The 15,575-nt window shown below is 40.4% G+C and overlaps 1 long non-coding RNA gene across 1 annotated transcript in view; it reads left to right on the top strand.

Moving 5' to 3' along the window:
- The window catches only part of LOC141574224 (uncharacterized), a 16,466-nt gene extending 891 nt beyond the window's left edge, over positions 1 to 15,575 (top strand). Inside the window, exon 2 of the long non-coding RNA XR_012501037.1 lies at positions 5,968 to 15,575. This is a non-coding gene — a long non-coding RNA (uncharacterized LOC141574224). The remainder of the gene's footprint in view (positions 1 to 5,967) is intronic.

The raw sequence follows: 15,575 nt of genomic DNA, 5'->3' as shown, positions 1-15,575 counted from the left end.
GAGGCTGGGGAAGAGTCGGCTATAATGAGACTGGGTGCTGAGTAGGGTTGATGGAGCTGGAGAAGAGTAGGTGCTGGGTAAAGGGGTGATGGGACTGGGGAGAAGCTGGGGCTGGTAAGGAAGTTAGTACTATGAGTAGACACTGCTGATAGGGCAGCTTGCCCTGCCTTCTCTTCCCCAAAGCTTGGCATGCAGAATTCTTACTGAAAGAGGTGAACGAAGTTTGGTGTACCCTCCAAAGTGGAGATGGCCCAGTGGCCCAGCTTGTGTCTGTGTAAGTTGTGATGCTGTTTACAAACACTGCAGTATTTAACCTCTTACTCTGGGAGCCAGGAATTATTTATTTGCAGAAAATATCAAATACGCAGGTGTAAAGTTTTAGGGTCAGGCACGCAATTGGTCTATTTTTTCTTGACCGTTCTTTGCTTTTTGTTCACTTTTCTTTTTTTCAGTAGCCAGTGATTTGAAGAGGATTAAACTTGACAAATTACATTTATTAACTTTTTTCTCATTGCTGTTTGGCCCTTGGGAATTTTAGCAGCAGTACTTGTTCTAGTTCATTGAATGCCTCAGTTCTAAGTTAGGGTAATTTGAAAGCCACTAACTGGGTGATCAACCTCTTTATTTAGCCTTGCTTTGTAGGGAGAGTGATGATAATGAGATTTGGTTCTTGTTTTGATTTGTAACTTTCAAGGTGTTGGTTCCTACCTTCTGGCTTTCTGTTTGTAGGCGACCAGGGGTGTGATTATATTAAGGAAATTTCCAGGAGGAAGTGCATTTCCAAGGAGCAGGAAGAATGTGTTGGTCTGGAGACTAATACATTATTAAGAGGACTTTACCCTCAATATGGAAGGAAAGGGGGGACAATGTCTAGGTAAAACTAAAATTACGAAGGACATGTAGTATGTCATAAAACGGGCTGGCAAACCTTTCCTGTAAAGAGCCAGATAAGACATATTTTTGGCTTTGTTGCCCCTACTCAACTATGTCTTTGTAGTGTGAAAATAGCATTAGAATATACTAAATGAATGAGCATTGCTGAAATTTGAATTTCATATAAATTCTTCACATGTCATGAAACTTTATTCTCCTTTTGATTTTACCCCCAATCATTTAAAAATCTGAAAACATACCTTAGCTTGTGGGCTGTACAAACACAGGTAGCAGATGGTAGTTTTCTGACCACTGACATAAAATAATAAAGTACTCAGTATTTTTCAAGATGGTGAACACAATCCTTTGATCTCTTATTTCTATCTGTCCATATGATAACACATAAAATAATAATAAAGGAAATTTGAGCTCTTAACACAAATTTGTTATGACCTGTGAGACTTGGTCAGCTGAGATTTGTGAATGTACTAGGATACAAGTAAATTCTTTGAACAAGGAAAAGTATTCCTTATCTAAAATTAAAAAGGATTGTAGTTTAGGGAGGTGGAATAGCACTGATTTGTGATGTTGATTTATACCAAGGGATTTCCAACATAGGAATATGCAAAAATGCATTATAATAATATGAAAGGTAATTTAAATTTTTAAAAATATGCACTTTAATATTGTTTTTATATCAGGAAGACATATCTGATACATCTTTTATATCAGAAGATAGCTTGGAACCACTGAGTCATATTGAGGAAAAGGATAGCAGTGCAGGTAGAAAACTGGTTGAGGTCAGATATGGTGGGATGGGGAGGGCGAGGGTTCAACTGTCCAGACTTCTGAAATTCTTACTCAGAAAAAAGCAAAGCATCTAATTTTCTGCCACCATTTTTTTTTTCATTTTAAAAATTATGAATAATTTCAAACATACAGAAAAATAGTTGTCAATTTGCTTTTTATGCTTTACATTGGTATCTTTTATCTTTCCAGTTCAGTCACAGGGAGCTGGCTCCTTTTTGTTTTGTTTTGTTTTATTTTGAGGGGGAGACAATTAGATTTTTACTTATTTGCTTGTTTATTATTTTAATGGAGGTACTGGGGATTGAACCCAGGACCTTGTGCATGTTAGGCAAACTACCACTGAGCTATACCCTTCCCCCAGCTCCTTTTTCATGTCTGTTTTTACTTCATTGTGTGGACATATAATTTATTAAACTATTTTTTTAGAGAAGACATTTAGGATCTTTCTAAGTCTTACTAAATAAAGTCTGTAGTGAACGTCCTTGCATATGTCTCTTTTTTTCCCCAGTTTTATTGAGATGTAATCAATATATAACACTGTTAGTTCAGGGTGTACAACATGACTTGAGGTATTTGCATATGTATCTTTAGATTGTCATACCATATATTAGTAGGAAGCTGAGCTGCTGAGTCAAAAGACGTGGAAATTTAAAATTCTGATAGTCTTCCAGTTTCTGTCCCATAAGGTAATACCTCTATGCCCACACCAGCATATTATAAGATAGTCTGTTTCCCTACAGTGGAGCCTGTGCTGATATTTTCATATTTAAAAATATTTGCTAATATTTTTCACTGAAAAATTTTAATGTGTAACAGATCTTTTTCTGCAGGTAATGTATATTTTCCAATCTTTTATCAGCAAGTGGGCATTTACTTAGTTTTCTATTGGTTGTTACTTACTTAGTTTCCTTTTTTGCCTTAGTTTCTTTTTTCTTTCTTTTTTTTTTTTGTTGCTACTTCATGAACAGTGTTAAAGGGTCTTTGAACGCATGTTTCTTATGGGCTAGTGATTTTATTACTGTGAGAAAGGTTCTTGGGTTGATGGATATTACGTACAATCAGCCCTTCATATCCTTGGTTCTGTATCCAGAATGGAGAGCTGACTACTACACCATTTTTTAGAAGGGCCTTGAGCATCGGTGGATCGCGTTACCGTGACGGACGACTGCACTACTAATTTTAATGGATATTGCCTTACCGCTTTTTAAGAAGGCTGTTATTCTTTACATTTCCCTTGGCAGCAGTGTATGAGCTTTCCCCTTTCCACATCCCACAGGGATAGTTATTATCTATGTTTTTATTTTTTCTAACCTATAAAAAGATGTCTTAGTTATTTAAATTACATTTTCTCTTCCTCAGTAATTTTAAGTATCTTTTTGTTATTACTGTATGTTTGTCATTGGGATTTTTAAATTTTTTTCCTAAGTTTTATTTTATTTTTGCGGGGCTGGGTAATTTGTTTGTTTTTAATGGAGATATTGGGGAATGAACCTAGGACCTCAGGCGTGCTAAGCACCCAGTCTACCACTGAGCTATACCCTCCCCACCAGGATATGTTTTTTTGTGGATTTCCAGTCCTGTCCTTTACCTGTTTTTCCTGTTGAGTTGTTTGTCTTTTGCTTACCAGTTTCTACATACATACACATGCTCACGCAGGGCATACTGTCCTTATTAAGAAATCCAGCCTGACCCGCAGATTCTAATTTACTTTCCTAGGTTTTCTTATGGTATTTTTTATTTTTTACATTTAAATCTTTATTTAAAAGAATGTGATATAATGGGAAGATCTTTATTTTTCTCTAGAGCAGTGCTGTTCAATAGAAGTAAAATGCAAGACACATGTAATTTTGTTTTCTAGTCGAAGCTGCATTAAAAAAGTAAGAAACAGGTGAAATACATATTTTCTTAGTGTGTTTTATTTCACCAACTTAACCCATTATATCAAAAGTATTTTTATTCTTATATGTAATCAGTTTAAAATATTTGTTAGTTATTTTACGGTTCTTTTCTCATACTAAGTCTTTGAAATCTGGTGTGGATTTTGTACTTACATCAAATCTCAATTCAGACTAGGCACATTTTAGTGCTCAGTGGCCACCTGTGGCTAGTGGCTACTGTTGAAACAGCATGCATTAGATGGATGGCTAGTTGTGCTAGCTCCATTTATTAAATAATAATTCTTTTTTCATTGAATTAAACTATCACAGTTGTCATACATGAAATTCTGTCATAGATCTATTTCTGGATTTTTGATTCTCTGTTCTAATGTCATCTATTTATCTCTTCTTATATCAACACCATAGATTTTATTTCATTGACTTTATAGTATTTTCTGAAATCTAGAAGACAAGTCTCTATTGTTATTTTTATACTTTTGCTTTGTTGTTCTTTGATGTGTATTCTGTATAAGCTCTGAAATCATTTTTTCTATTTCCTTCCCTCAGAAAACCCCTATTGTGATTCTACATGGAGAAGCATTAAATATATAACTTAATTTGGGTATAGTTGGCATATTTTTATACTGTCTTTCCAGCCAAGAATGTGGTTTGTTCTCTTATTTGTTCAGGTCTTGTTTTATTTCTTCAGTAAGATCTTCAGTTTTTAAAAAAACAGATTCTTTTATCATTTTTATTACTATTATGAATGGAGATTTCCCCTCAGTTTCTGATAAGCAAACCAGGTGCTTCATTGCTCGAACAGAGAAGAAATAATTGATATTTGATCATTTCTCACATCTAGATCCCCACCATAATCACCTACTACTAATAATAGACTTTTAACTATAGAGTTTATTTAAGTATTACTGGCACTGTATGGTTTCACAGGTTTCCCCAGATAATTCTTATGCATTTGGGCCAGAGAGGTGCATTTGAGATAAGCTAATCTGTATGCTAAAGATTCTCCAAATCTATTTCAGGCTTATATCCCTTCTGAAACTCACATACCTAGACCTCAACATATGCCTGAGATTTTTCTCTCACTCTCTCACAACTACTGTGTTACTGAATCTGTGTCAGTAGGCTCCCTGCCCCTTTTGACCCCTTTCCAGCTCAAGCACAGATTTGATTTTCTTCCTCCACTGTTCAGTAGCTTTCTAGTGGCTTCAGGATCACATCCAAACTCCTTAGCATAGCACGTACCGCATGAAACACAGTTGGCCCCCTCCACAGCACTCATTTCTTTGTTCCACATGCACCTGCCACACTGGGCTTTACATAGTTCCCCAAACATTGTTTCAGTTCTTACCTTTTAAAACTTTATAAGGGTGTCATTTCTCTAATTCCTAGCTGGTTCTCTGAACTTCTTTTCTGGCTCTCATAACATCTATACATGTGCCCTCACCCCATATCTTGTTTTTGTTTATATGTCTCCTTAATTAGACTGAAGGATAAAAATTGTCATCCCTAGGAACCTAATACATTTATGGCACATACATGCTCAATAAATAAAGAATAAATTCCCCAAGTTCTTGGTTCCTGTCTCTTTTCCATAGTAATTAGCAAGAAAATGTTTACAATGAGAAGGAGCACAGTGCTTTTTTTTCCAGGAGTAGTAAGGGATTGGGGAAGGGATTTTCCTTTTACCCTACAGTTTCTTGGCCAGGAAATTCTGAGGAGTACAGTGCGTGTCATAGCTTTACCAAGGAAAGCAGAGCGAGTCTCAGCTAGCCAGGCCTGTGGCTTTCCTGTCCAGCATTACACTACCGTTCCTTTGCATGGGGTTTTTGGCCTCTCACTTTTTTGGAAGGGTAGGGGTGGATGTGGGGAGGAGGGAGGTAATTAGGTTTACCTGTTTGTTTATTTTTTTTTAATGGAGGTGCTGGGGATTGAACCCAGGACCTCGTGCATGCTAAGCATGTGCTCTACCACTGAGCTATACCCTCCCATGGCCTCTCTTAGTCCAGAATTTATGCCATTATATTACACTTCTGAGCATGGGATTTTTGCACCTTGTAGTATTCTAAATTGGTCTTTTGCTTCCCTCTCTTCCCTGAAATATATTTTTTAATTAACTCATTAAGATTTTGTCACTAACTAAAAACACTTAATATCATTTATTTTATGATTCTAAATATAGGTAGTATAGGTCCTCATTGCAGATTTGTTGCTTTATAATTAAAAGTTGAATTCTAGTGTATGTAGGAGGTTACTCCCTGGTTGTCAGTGGTAAGAAAAGGAAAATAGTGAACTTTCTCCTGTGCTAGGAAAAAAAATCATTTATTTGTTCTTTCTTGTGGTGATCTTTAGGGTCATAATAAATAACATCCTTTTTTCTCCCTGCCAGCTTTAGAACAAGAAAGAGATCCAGGAGTCGGAAACTAAAATACCACTTTTAATTTTGTGAATCTAATTGGAGGGAATAGCTCAGAAATAGCTTGTTGATTTGCTTACCCTTCCTTGAATTGAACTTGCCACTCAACACTTGAGGCCTGCTTTCCCTCACCCCTCTCCCCCGTCATCAGAACTTGCCAGCTAAGCTTCCATATGGATGAGAGCAGATGAGAAATCATCCTTTCTGCATGAAGATGAGGAGGAAAAGGCAAGGAGGTCGGCCAGGCATCAACTCCTGCTCTAAACCTGCTGATCAGTCCTCACAAGGCCAGAGATCAGGAGTTTCTTTGAACACTTTTAGAAATGTGACTCCTTTGTCTTCTAGCTTGCATGGTTTCTGATGAGAAGTCTGATGAAACTCTGGCAAGTTGTGCTGTTTGCTGACAGGAGGCCTCAGTTTCTCACCACAGAAATCTTCCATTAAGATTGCTTGAGCATCCTTATGACATGACTGTTGACATTCCCCACAGCAAGTGACTTAAGAGAGAGAGCATGGAGGAAGCTACAGCGTCCTTATATCCTGGCCTCAGAATTCACCCTTCATCAACTCTGCCACATTCTGTTTGTTAGAAGTGGGTCACTAAGAACAACCCATGCTCAAAGGCAGGGGCATTAGCCTCTGCCTTCTGAAGTGAAGAGTGTCAAAGAATTTGTAGATATTAAAAAAAAAACTACTTCAGAGATTAAAAGGTCTCACCTTATAGAGCCTTTAGAAGTAAGTTCCCTTATCCTTTACATCACCTATGAAGGTGCTGTTTTGATTTGAATTGCTCATTCTGCTGCTCTTAGAGTACCCCTTTCCATGTGCTAATACAGTTACTAGGGTCATATCTATCCTTTTCTATCTGATAAGATAAAAAAAAAAAAACCCAACTCCTAGGGCACGTGGAAGGGAAACGTGTACTATTTGGGGTATGTATTAGTTTCCTAGGGTGGCTGTAACAAGGTATCACAGACTGTTGGCTTAAAACAGCAAAATTTATTCTCCCACAGTTTTGGAGGCCAGAAGATTGAAATCAAGGTGTTGGTCAGGTTGATGGCTTCTGGAGGCTCTGAGGGAGAATCTGTTCTATGCCTCTCTCCTGGCTTCTGGTGGTTGCTGGCAATCCTTTGTTCCTTGGTTTAGAGAAGCAACAGTCCATTGTCACATGGAGTTCTCCGTGTGTGTGTGTGTGTGTGTGTGTGTGTGTCCAAAATTCTCTCTTCTGAGGTTCTCTTTGGACGTCTGCCTGGTACCAAAATTCTCTCTTCTGATAAGGGTGCCAGTCATTGGATTAAGGTCCACCTTAATGCAGTATGCCCTCATTTTAACTTGATACATCTGCAAAGACCCTATTTCCAAATAAGGTAACATTCTGAGGTTCCTGGTGGACATGAATTTTGGGGGAGACACTATTTAACCCAATATAGGATATAAATATTAAAATTCACTAGTGTCTCTAGACACTTCACCAGAGGGAAGTTTCCATGACACTACAACCTCCAGATGTCCTTGAGTAGGTCAGTGAACTGTCAAATTGTAGAACCATGGCTGCTACTTGTTCTTATGTACATATTTGGTTACTGGAAGCCAAGAGAATTAGTACTAAGTAGAACAGGTTGAAAATAGTAACAGACATAAAGATGATTCTTCTAACCACTTTTATGTACCCTCTCATTGTCAGCTGAGCCTGAGAAACTTGCCACTTTTGATCATCTGACTCTGTGTCATCATAGCATCTTTTCTGATTACTTGGTACCAAGGGGAGAGGGATCATACCAGAGGTCATTGCTTGCATCCTTTGGTCTGTAGGCAAAGCCTTTTTTCAGATCACACAAGTGCAAAGTGTACTCATCTAAATGACACTTTAGTAGAGGAATCAAGGGATTGTCAGGCTCTCGCCTACCCCCTTACTTGATATGCATAGAGGGGGCACTTTTGTCTCCTAGGAAAGAGTGCAGAATTTGGTTTCTTGATTCTCAAGCTGACCCTACTTTAGGGAGGGGACCAAAAGGAGAAGAGACTGCTCCCAGTACAGTGAGTATATAGAAGGTATTCTATAAATGTTTGTTGAATTAAGGAATTTTTTTTTCCATTATAGGAGTAGCTCTTTGCCATAATAGTAGCTAATATTTACCTATATAGTGCTTTGTCTCCTTTGGCTTCCACAACATCAGTATGTGGAAGGTTTTATTACTCCAGCTATCCCCACCATCAAATTATCATCTATCTAAACTATATGTAGTTCCCTAAATCTAGTGCCCTGTTTCACAGCTTGATGCCTTTGTTACTTCTTCCTGGATTCCTCCTTATCTTGCTCCCCTCTCCAATTTGTTAATATTTCTCTCTGCACTACTTTTGTACTTTTATAGTGTTCTTGAATTATATATTTTTTATCTGTCCTCCACTGGACTGGGTGCTACTTGAGAGCAGAAATTGTCTGTTTTCCCATCCCCTAAAAGTGTCTGACACATAGGAGGCCTTAGCTCAAAGAAGGAAACCAAGTTGGAATGAATGAATAATTTGCGTAAGGTCACACAGCTGGTGTAGGGCAGAGCCAGGAAACTAGATCTTTAACCAATTAACAACCATAAAGAACAAACACTGCACAGGTTCAGGAGATCCAAGGATTAAACCTAAGTTGGCAACTCTTGTGTTATTCTACCTATGTGAGATACTGTACATTTATGATATTTTGGTTCTCATTTGTAAAACTCTTTTTAGGACCATCAACCAAATGTTCTTTTTGTATGTATTTCATCCAAAGAAATTGAAAAAGTCTCAATTCCCTACAGATTCTTGTTGAGAGAATTGGCTGAAGAGAGCTGCTGGCTATCATGAAGGGATGGAGAATTTGCTTCTCTGGCTCAAGAGCACCCCTCCTATGAGGAGTTTAGACTAGGGCCCTGTTGGAACTTATGTTCCAAGTCTTTGTACCTCACCTGAATGCTCTCCATTGATGACCCCACTACCTTTTATTCTTTCTTTCCTTCATCTGTATGTTGAGATGTGACAGTTCCTCATTCGTTTGGGTGTGGAACTCCTGATTTGTGGGAGTGACTTCTTTTTGCTCTCCATGGTCCTGAAAGATGTCCCTGAGTTTCCTGAAAGTTTCTGTTTCCCAAATGCAGGTTTGAGTTTTCATTCATTTTTGAAGAAAAACAACATGGCAGATGATCTGCTAATGACTGACTGGAAACCACAGGAGAATGAAAGGCACTACCCAGGCGGTAGAGTCAGATTTTCTGTTCTTTTGCATTTCTCCATCTCTCCTTGTAGTCTCTTTTCCTTTGGCTGTCTCAGTGAGTCCAGCTCTACTTCTCTTGTTGCTGAGGTCTCAGACCTTATGATTTACTCTAGAGGTGCTGGCAAGACTGAGCTCAGATTTGGGATTAAGGAGATTAGGACTGGAGAAGTATTTGGTAGCCACCATCTTCAACACACGCTATTGCTGTGGGTAGAATTCCATATTGAGAAACTAAGGATATGCAAGCTAGAGCAGTAACCTCTTGTCCATGGGAATCTAGCTCACTGGAGGTGAGAGAGTGAGTCTACTAACCAGAGAATAAAGGGAAGTTTAAGACAATGTTTATTCCTGGTAATTTTGCTCTCTTAGGCCTAGATAAAGATTGGAGATCTGTTGGATCCTGACTATTCAAAGCATGTTTGTCAAAGGACAGCAGCATCAGCTTCATCTAGGAGTTTGTTAGAAATACAGAATCTCAGGCCCAGCACCAGATTTGCAAGATCATTTTAACAAGATCCACAGAGAATTTGCTAATGTATTAACATTTCAAAATCGCTGCTCTTGGACCTTCTTTCTCAAGTGTGATCTGAAAACATCTAGAGCTCTTCTTAAGAAGCAAATTCTTAAGCTCTGCTCTAGAGGGACTGTATCTGGCTCTCTGCAGGAATCTGTGCTTTAGCAAGCACCCTGGGTTCCTGTGCACACTAACATTTGAGGTCCACTGCTTTAGATGTAGGAAGTTTGAGCAGGGAAGGGTTATGGGCTAGAAATGGAATGATGATATTTAGGAACTGTACATAAATCCCTTGACTCCTGCTGAGACCAGTGGAGCTGATCCAGTTGATATGTGGAGAACACAGATCTCTTACTGTCCTCAAGAATCACCTGGATGTGATAGCAGGGAGGCTGCCATTTCTGTCCCCTTACTGATGGCCAGTAAATGATAGGAACCAGTGACCCTGGTGATTAAAAGCTCATTTCTGGGCAATTTTGCATGAGAGATCACATGAAAGCCATGTTCATTTCAAAGATACAGGGTTAGCTGTGGCTTCAGCCCATGGAGGCCAAAAGTGGGACTATTTCCCTGTAAAAGAATCCTGAAAAGTAAAAATGGTGATTTGATTATCCCCAGGTATTTATTCTATCAGGTTGGGTTCCCACATCTTACGATTGGAAAATATTGGAGAAGATACCAAGTATTGACAGAGTTTCAGTGATATGACCATCTGTCAATTCTCTAACTTCACAGAAGTTGAAAAAGGAAAGAATCCAGATCATCAAAATCCACAGAAAATACAAAAGGTCCTTTTTGCTCAAAAGTTACAAATTCTTTTATATTAGCCTCTGAGAACGATTTTCAGGGATCCTTAGGACCTCAGGAAAGCTCTTCTCTCCTAGGCCTGTGGAGAGTCTGAGGGCCAAGAGACTGTCACAAGTGGGGAGGGAAAGGTGCTAAAGAGCTTCCCAGCCTTCTTAGAGTGGAAAGGAAAAAGCACCTCCTTGTTTTAAAATGCCAGGTGTAAACCCACTCTCTTTAGCTGCAACAGTGGGCTTCGCCTTGGGTATCGTGGATGCTCTTTCTTGGTGCTAAAACCACTCCCAGATTTCCCTGGTGTCGCTCCAAATCAAGTGACATGGCCTCTGGAACAAGAAGTGGAGGGTCTATCACCATAGAGCGAGAGTTCACTTAAAAGAGGGAGAAGGGGCAGAAATCTTGCATTGAGTTCACTCTGCCACTAGGTGACCCATGAAGAGCAGCTTACCACTCAGTAGGCTCATAAAGTTGACTGATTTTTTGTTGTCATTATTAGATCACTTTGAAAAATTGTAGAGTGTGATGCAGCAAAGAGTAAGATCTTTCAGATAAAGGAAAACTGGGTTCAAATCCTGGCTCTGCCTCCTTATTGTTCAACCTTGAGTAAATCACATAATTTCTCCAAGCTCAGTTTTATTGCAGTAAAATAGGGATAATAAATTATGAGTATATTGAGAAAAATGGAAGCACTGAGCACACCAGTGCCAGCATGCAAGGCATGCTCAATAAGGTTCTTTATTATTATTCCACAAGTTACTGACCTCAAAGAACAGATCTGTGGGTGAGAGTCCTGGTCTAAAAAAAAAAAAAGTTTTCCTTTGCCAAATAAGTGATGCTTGAAAAAAAAAAAAAAAGCCCATAATGTAATACTTAATTATAAAAAAAAAGTTTTGGTGGAGGGTGGGAGTACAGCTCATTGGTACAGCCTGTGCTTAACATGCATGAGGTCCTCGGTTCAGTTCTCCACTACCTCCATTAAAAAAAGAAGAAGAAAGAAAGAAAAGAAAAAGTTTTGGAAGAAAAACTTAGGACCAGTTTTGCCCAGGGTTCCAAGATACGGATTCAAAGAAACATATAGATTGATTAAAGTTTTCTTTTAGGAAAATAACTTTTTATCCACATTTTGCTCAGTGTAATAAACTTTGTTTTAATCTAACCAATATAGTTTCTCCATTCTTCCAGAAAATGCCGTTTCACTCTCTACTGTGTTTCAAATAAAAACATCCATCTCTTTAGCAGTCTCCTGAGCAACACCATCCCCATCCCCAACTACAGTTGATGAAACTAGTCTGAGTGTAGCTAAGGTGTGCTGTGGCAGAGTTGTCCACCAAATATTTTGGATTTTCCCCTTTCTAGGCTTCTGGTGGGATTGCACTTTCTGGTCTTACTGTTGTGTGTTTTGGGGGCGGGTGCCAAGTTAGTGCTGGCCAATGGGTTATTAGCAGAAGATCTCTCCTGTACTGGGCATTAATTGTGGATGCAGGATCCTCCACAGCTCTCTCCCCATTGGCATAGCAGTCACCTGAGTTGAAGATGGTGGCTGTTCTGTAAGCCTGGATCTCCAAGTGACCACAATGAACGGAGCCACCCTCACTAATCTGCAGTAGACAGATAGCATGGGAAAGAAGGAAAATGTTTTGTTTTAAGCCATTGGGATATGTGAGTTGTTTGTTACTGCAGCATAATATATTCTATCCTGATAACGCTGATAGACTAGGATCTTTGATTCCTAGATCAGCTCCTAAACTGAGGATCGCTTGCTGCTAGCTTACTCTTCAGCTGGTGTCTCAGCTCTCCACAGCAGAGATATGCCCATATTCAGACCCTTGTTTCAGGGTTCTTTCTTGAAATTTTCTGCTTCTGGACCAGAAAGAGTGACCCTTTCTTTCTTTGTTGGCAAAGATGAGAGTTAAGAACTTAAGATAGAGGTGGCTATGATTACAGCTTAGACAAGTAAGTTTGAAAAAATTGAAACAATACAGAGAAAAGAGGAGATAAAAGAAGAGGAGTCTTAATTGCATTTGAGTCCTTGGTTCTAGTAATACCTGAGGTTCAGTTGCATCCCGGCTCTTCCTTTAATTTGTTAAATAGGACAATAAATCCCTATTTTGACAGGCTTGAGTTAGGTTTTGCCATTTTCAGCCAAAAAGAGACCTGATTAATATACCCAGATTTAACATTCCTAGAAGTCATATGGTATTTTTATTTGCCTGGATAGTAAAGCTCAATTCAAACCAAAGCCCAAGGCCTTCTTGGCCATTTTCAGCTTTGTGTCCAGTAATGTTTCCTTCACACCCCAAATTCTCTAGGGAATTCCAGAGGGTAATGTGAAATCCTGTAGTAACACTGATGTTTCTATGTTGTGCATGTAGAGAATTCTCAGGTCCCTAGTGCCTGGGGATTTTAGAAGTGAAGTACTGTAGTGTGCCTTCACAAGTAACTTTTACCAGTATAATCCAGGATTGAAAGCTGTTGTTGCACTCAGAATTGTGTTTAGAGTACAGTAGTTAATTTTTCTATAACAATGCAAAAGGCAGTAATAGAGCAAGCTACCCCAAGGTTCATACCTAGTTTAGACAAGACAGTAAAAGGGTTTACCTACCTTGTAAGACCTGGCATCTTCCTCGTTCTGCGGCACCGAGTGGCATTTGTGCTCTGTGAGGTCTTTGCAAAGTGCACACAAGAATTGCTGGTCCTGGTAATAGAAAAAGATCCTTTCCTTGTGCTGCTCACAGAACCAGACTTCCTGTGCTGGATTCTCACCCCTGGGCTCCAGTGTTAGGAGGCTGGGGACCAAACTGGCCAGAATCCAGTTGGGCCCGAGGTCCCCTCTTGAAATGGCTGCTTGCAGAAGGGACAGCACAGGGCTTCCTCGGTGGATCTGAAAGTGACGCGGCACCCGGTGACGCCGGCCTGGCAGGAGCTGTGGCCACAGAAGAGGCTCACAGGGTCCGGCGCGTGCTCCAGGCAGACCCTGCAGGTCACCTCTCCCAGGAGGTCCCCCGCAGTGGGCCCGCTTGCCGTGACTGCCGTCCACGGTGCGCTCAGCATTTCCTTCTCAACGGTGACTCTGTGGCAGGAGGAGGATGCGGTGAGGAATGTGAACAGGACCTGAGGCGGGAAGAGGAGGGTTTGGGATGGAGAGGGGTCATCTCGGCCACTGGTGCGGGGCCTCCCCAGGAGCATCCTCTCTAGTCCCCACACACACTCTCATCCTCTCCAGTCTCTTCCACGTGCGGATGGAGGGGAGTGTTTCAGAATGGAAGCTCACCTGTGCTTCTCTGTTTCCAGCAAAAGGGGAGGAGGGCTCCCAGGGCCCAGCCTCTCTCCTCAGCCTCCCCTCTCTGTCCCATCTTGTTCCCCTCCTGCCACCAGAGCAAACAGGGTTGAGCATCAGCTGTGTGCCCGGCACTGTTCTGAGCACCTCATAGGTCTCAGCTCAGCCAGTCCTCACCTTGTCTCTAAAATCCTCACCCATTTTACAGATGAGGAAAGTGAAGGGCACTGGGGTCAGTCACCTGCTGGGGTCACACAGCTAAGTGGGTGGGACAGGAGATGCTGGGTCCAGGCTTTTTAGATGGAGCCCGCACCCTTCAGCACCATGTCCAGCTGCCTCCAGCCTCCCTGGACCTGGTCAGTCCCACGAACCCCCAACACTGGCCAATATACATACAGGACTTCTCATCAGTGGTTTCCCTCCATATAGACCACACCTGCCCTGTCAACTCCTGTTCATCCTAAGGGCTCAGTTTCAATGCCACCTCCTCAGGGAGGACGTCCTGAGCTGCTCTCAGACTAGGGTGGGCACCCATCCTCTACACTCCAGATGCCTGTCTTTCCACTTGATTATTTAGTGTCTAAACACGTAGGGCATATTTGACTTTCTCATTAAAGCATCCCCAGTTCCTGGCAGATACTGAACCGAAATAAGTATCATTTGAGTTAATAAATTAATATACCTCCTCCAAGTGTCATTAGGGAGAACATGTTTCTGGTAATGGCAGGCTAGGACACGGGGACTACCTGACCTGAAAACAGACATATATTTTGATGCAGTGTACCTTACTTATGACTACAGTGATTTAAAAATATTTGGGGGCTGTTATATGAAGAATTATACTTACTCTGTTTGACCAAAGAGGTCAGAAATTAGTCACTTTTTGTAAAAGCTTCTGGGAGACAGAATTCAGTTCAGTATCAAGGATTTAAAAAAAAGAAAAGACAGCATAGGAATGAGCTTTGTTGGTGGATAGTTCTCTGTCACTGAAGGTATTCAACCACTCACTCTTTTTTGGGGGGTGGGGAGAGGTTTATTTATTTTTAATAGAAATACTAGGGATTGAACCCAGGACCTGACACATGCTAGATATGCACTCTACCACTGAGCTGTAGCCTCCCCCCTGCCCTGTGACCACTCTCTCTTGATGTGTACGTGTTGTGTACGAGAAATGTGATGTGCTGGGAGGATCAACCACCTGATCTCTGAGGCCCCTTCCTTGCTCAACTTGTCATAGTAGAGCGAGCGCTGTGCCGGGTGTCAGAGGACCTGGCTTCCACTAGCTGTGTGATCTTGCTTTGGGCACTCTTGAGTCTCTTAACTTTTTTTTTGTTTGTTTGTTTGTTTTGTTTTTGGTTTTTTTTTGGTTAACCTAGTATAGTAATATCTGATCACTTCACAGAATTAGAAGTGGGTTATATTGAATAATACATGTAAATCCTTGTTTTATTGTGTTTTTTGCTCTTTCCTTTGTTATTATGAAAACCTATGGCAACTCTTTTTCCATCTCTAATTATTTTTAATTGTACAACATCATTATACCAACAACAATAAAAGGATTTTTTAAATGGAAAAGGAACAAACTCACCTGCAATCCTACTTATTTTTCTCTACTCTCTTCCAATGTGACCAAGGGTGGCTTTGGGTACCCACATGGGGAACTGTTTTAATTAAGAATATGAGAAGCCCCACCAGTTCCTTGAGCTTTTTGCTGCCCCCAATAAAGAAAGACCGAAAATGAA

The sequence above is a fragment of the Camelus bactrianus genome, chromosome 20 (genome assembly GCF_048773025.1).
Source record: "Camelus bactrianus isolate YW-2024 breed Bactrian camel chromosome 20, ASM4877302v1, whole genome shotgun sequence".
Classification (NCBI taxonomy): Eukaryota; Metazoa; Chordata; class Mammalia; order Artiodactyla; family Camelidae; genus Camelus; species Camelus bactrianus.
This window is presented reverse-complemented; position numbering and strand designations above follow the sequence as displayed.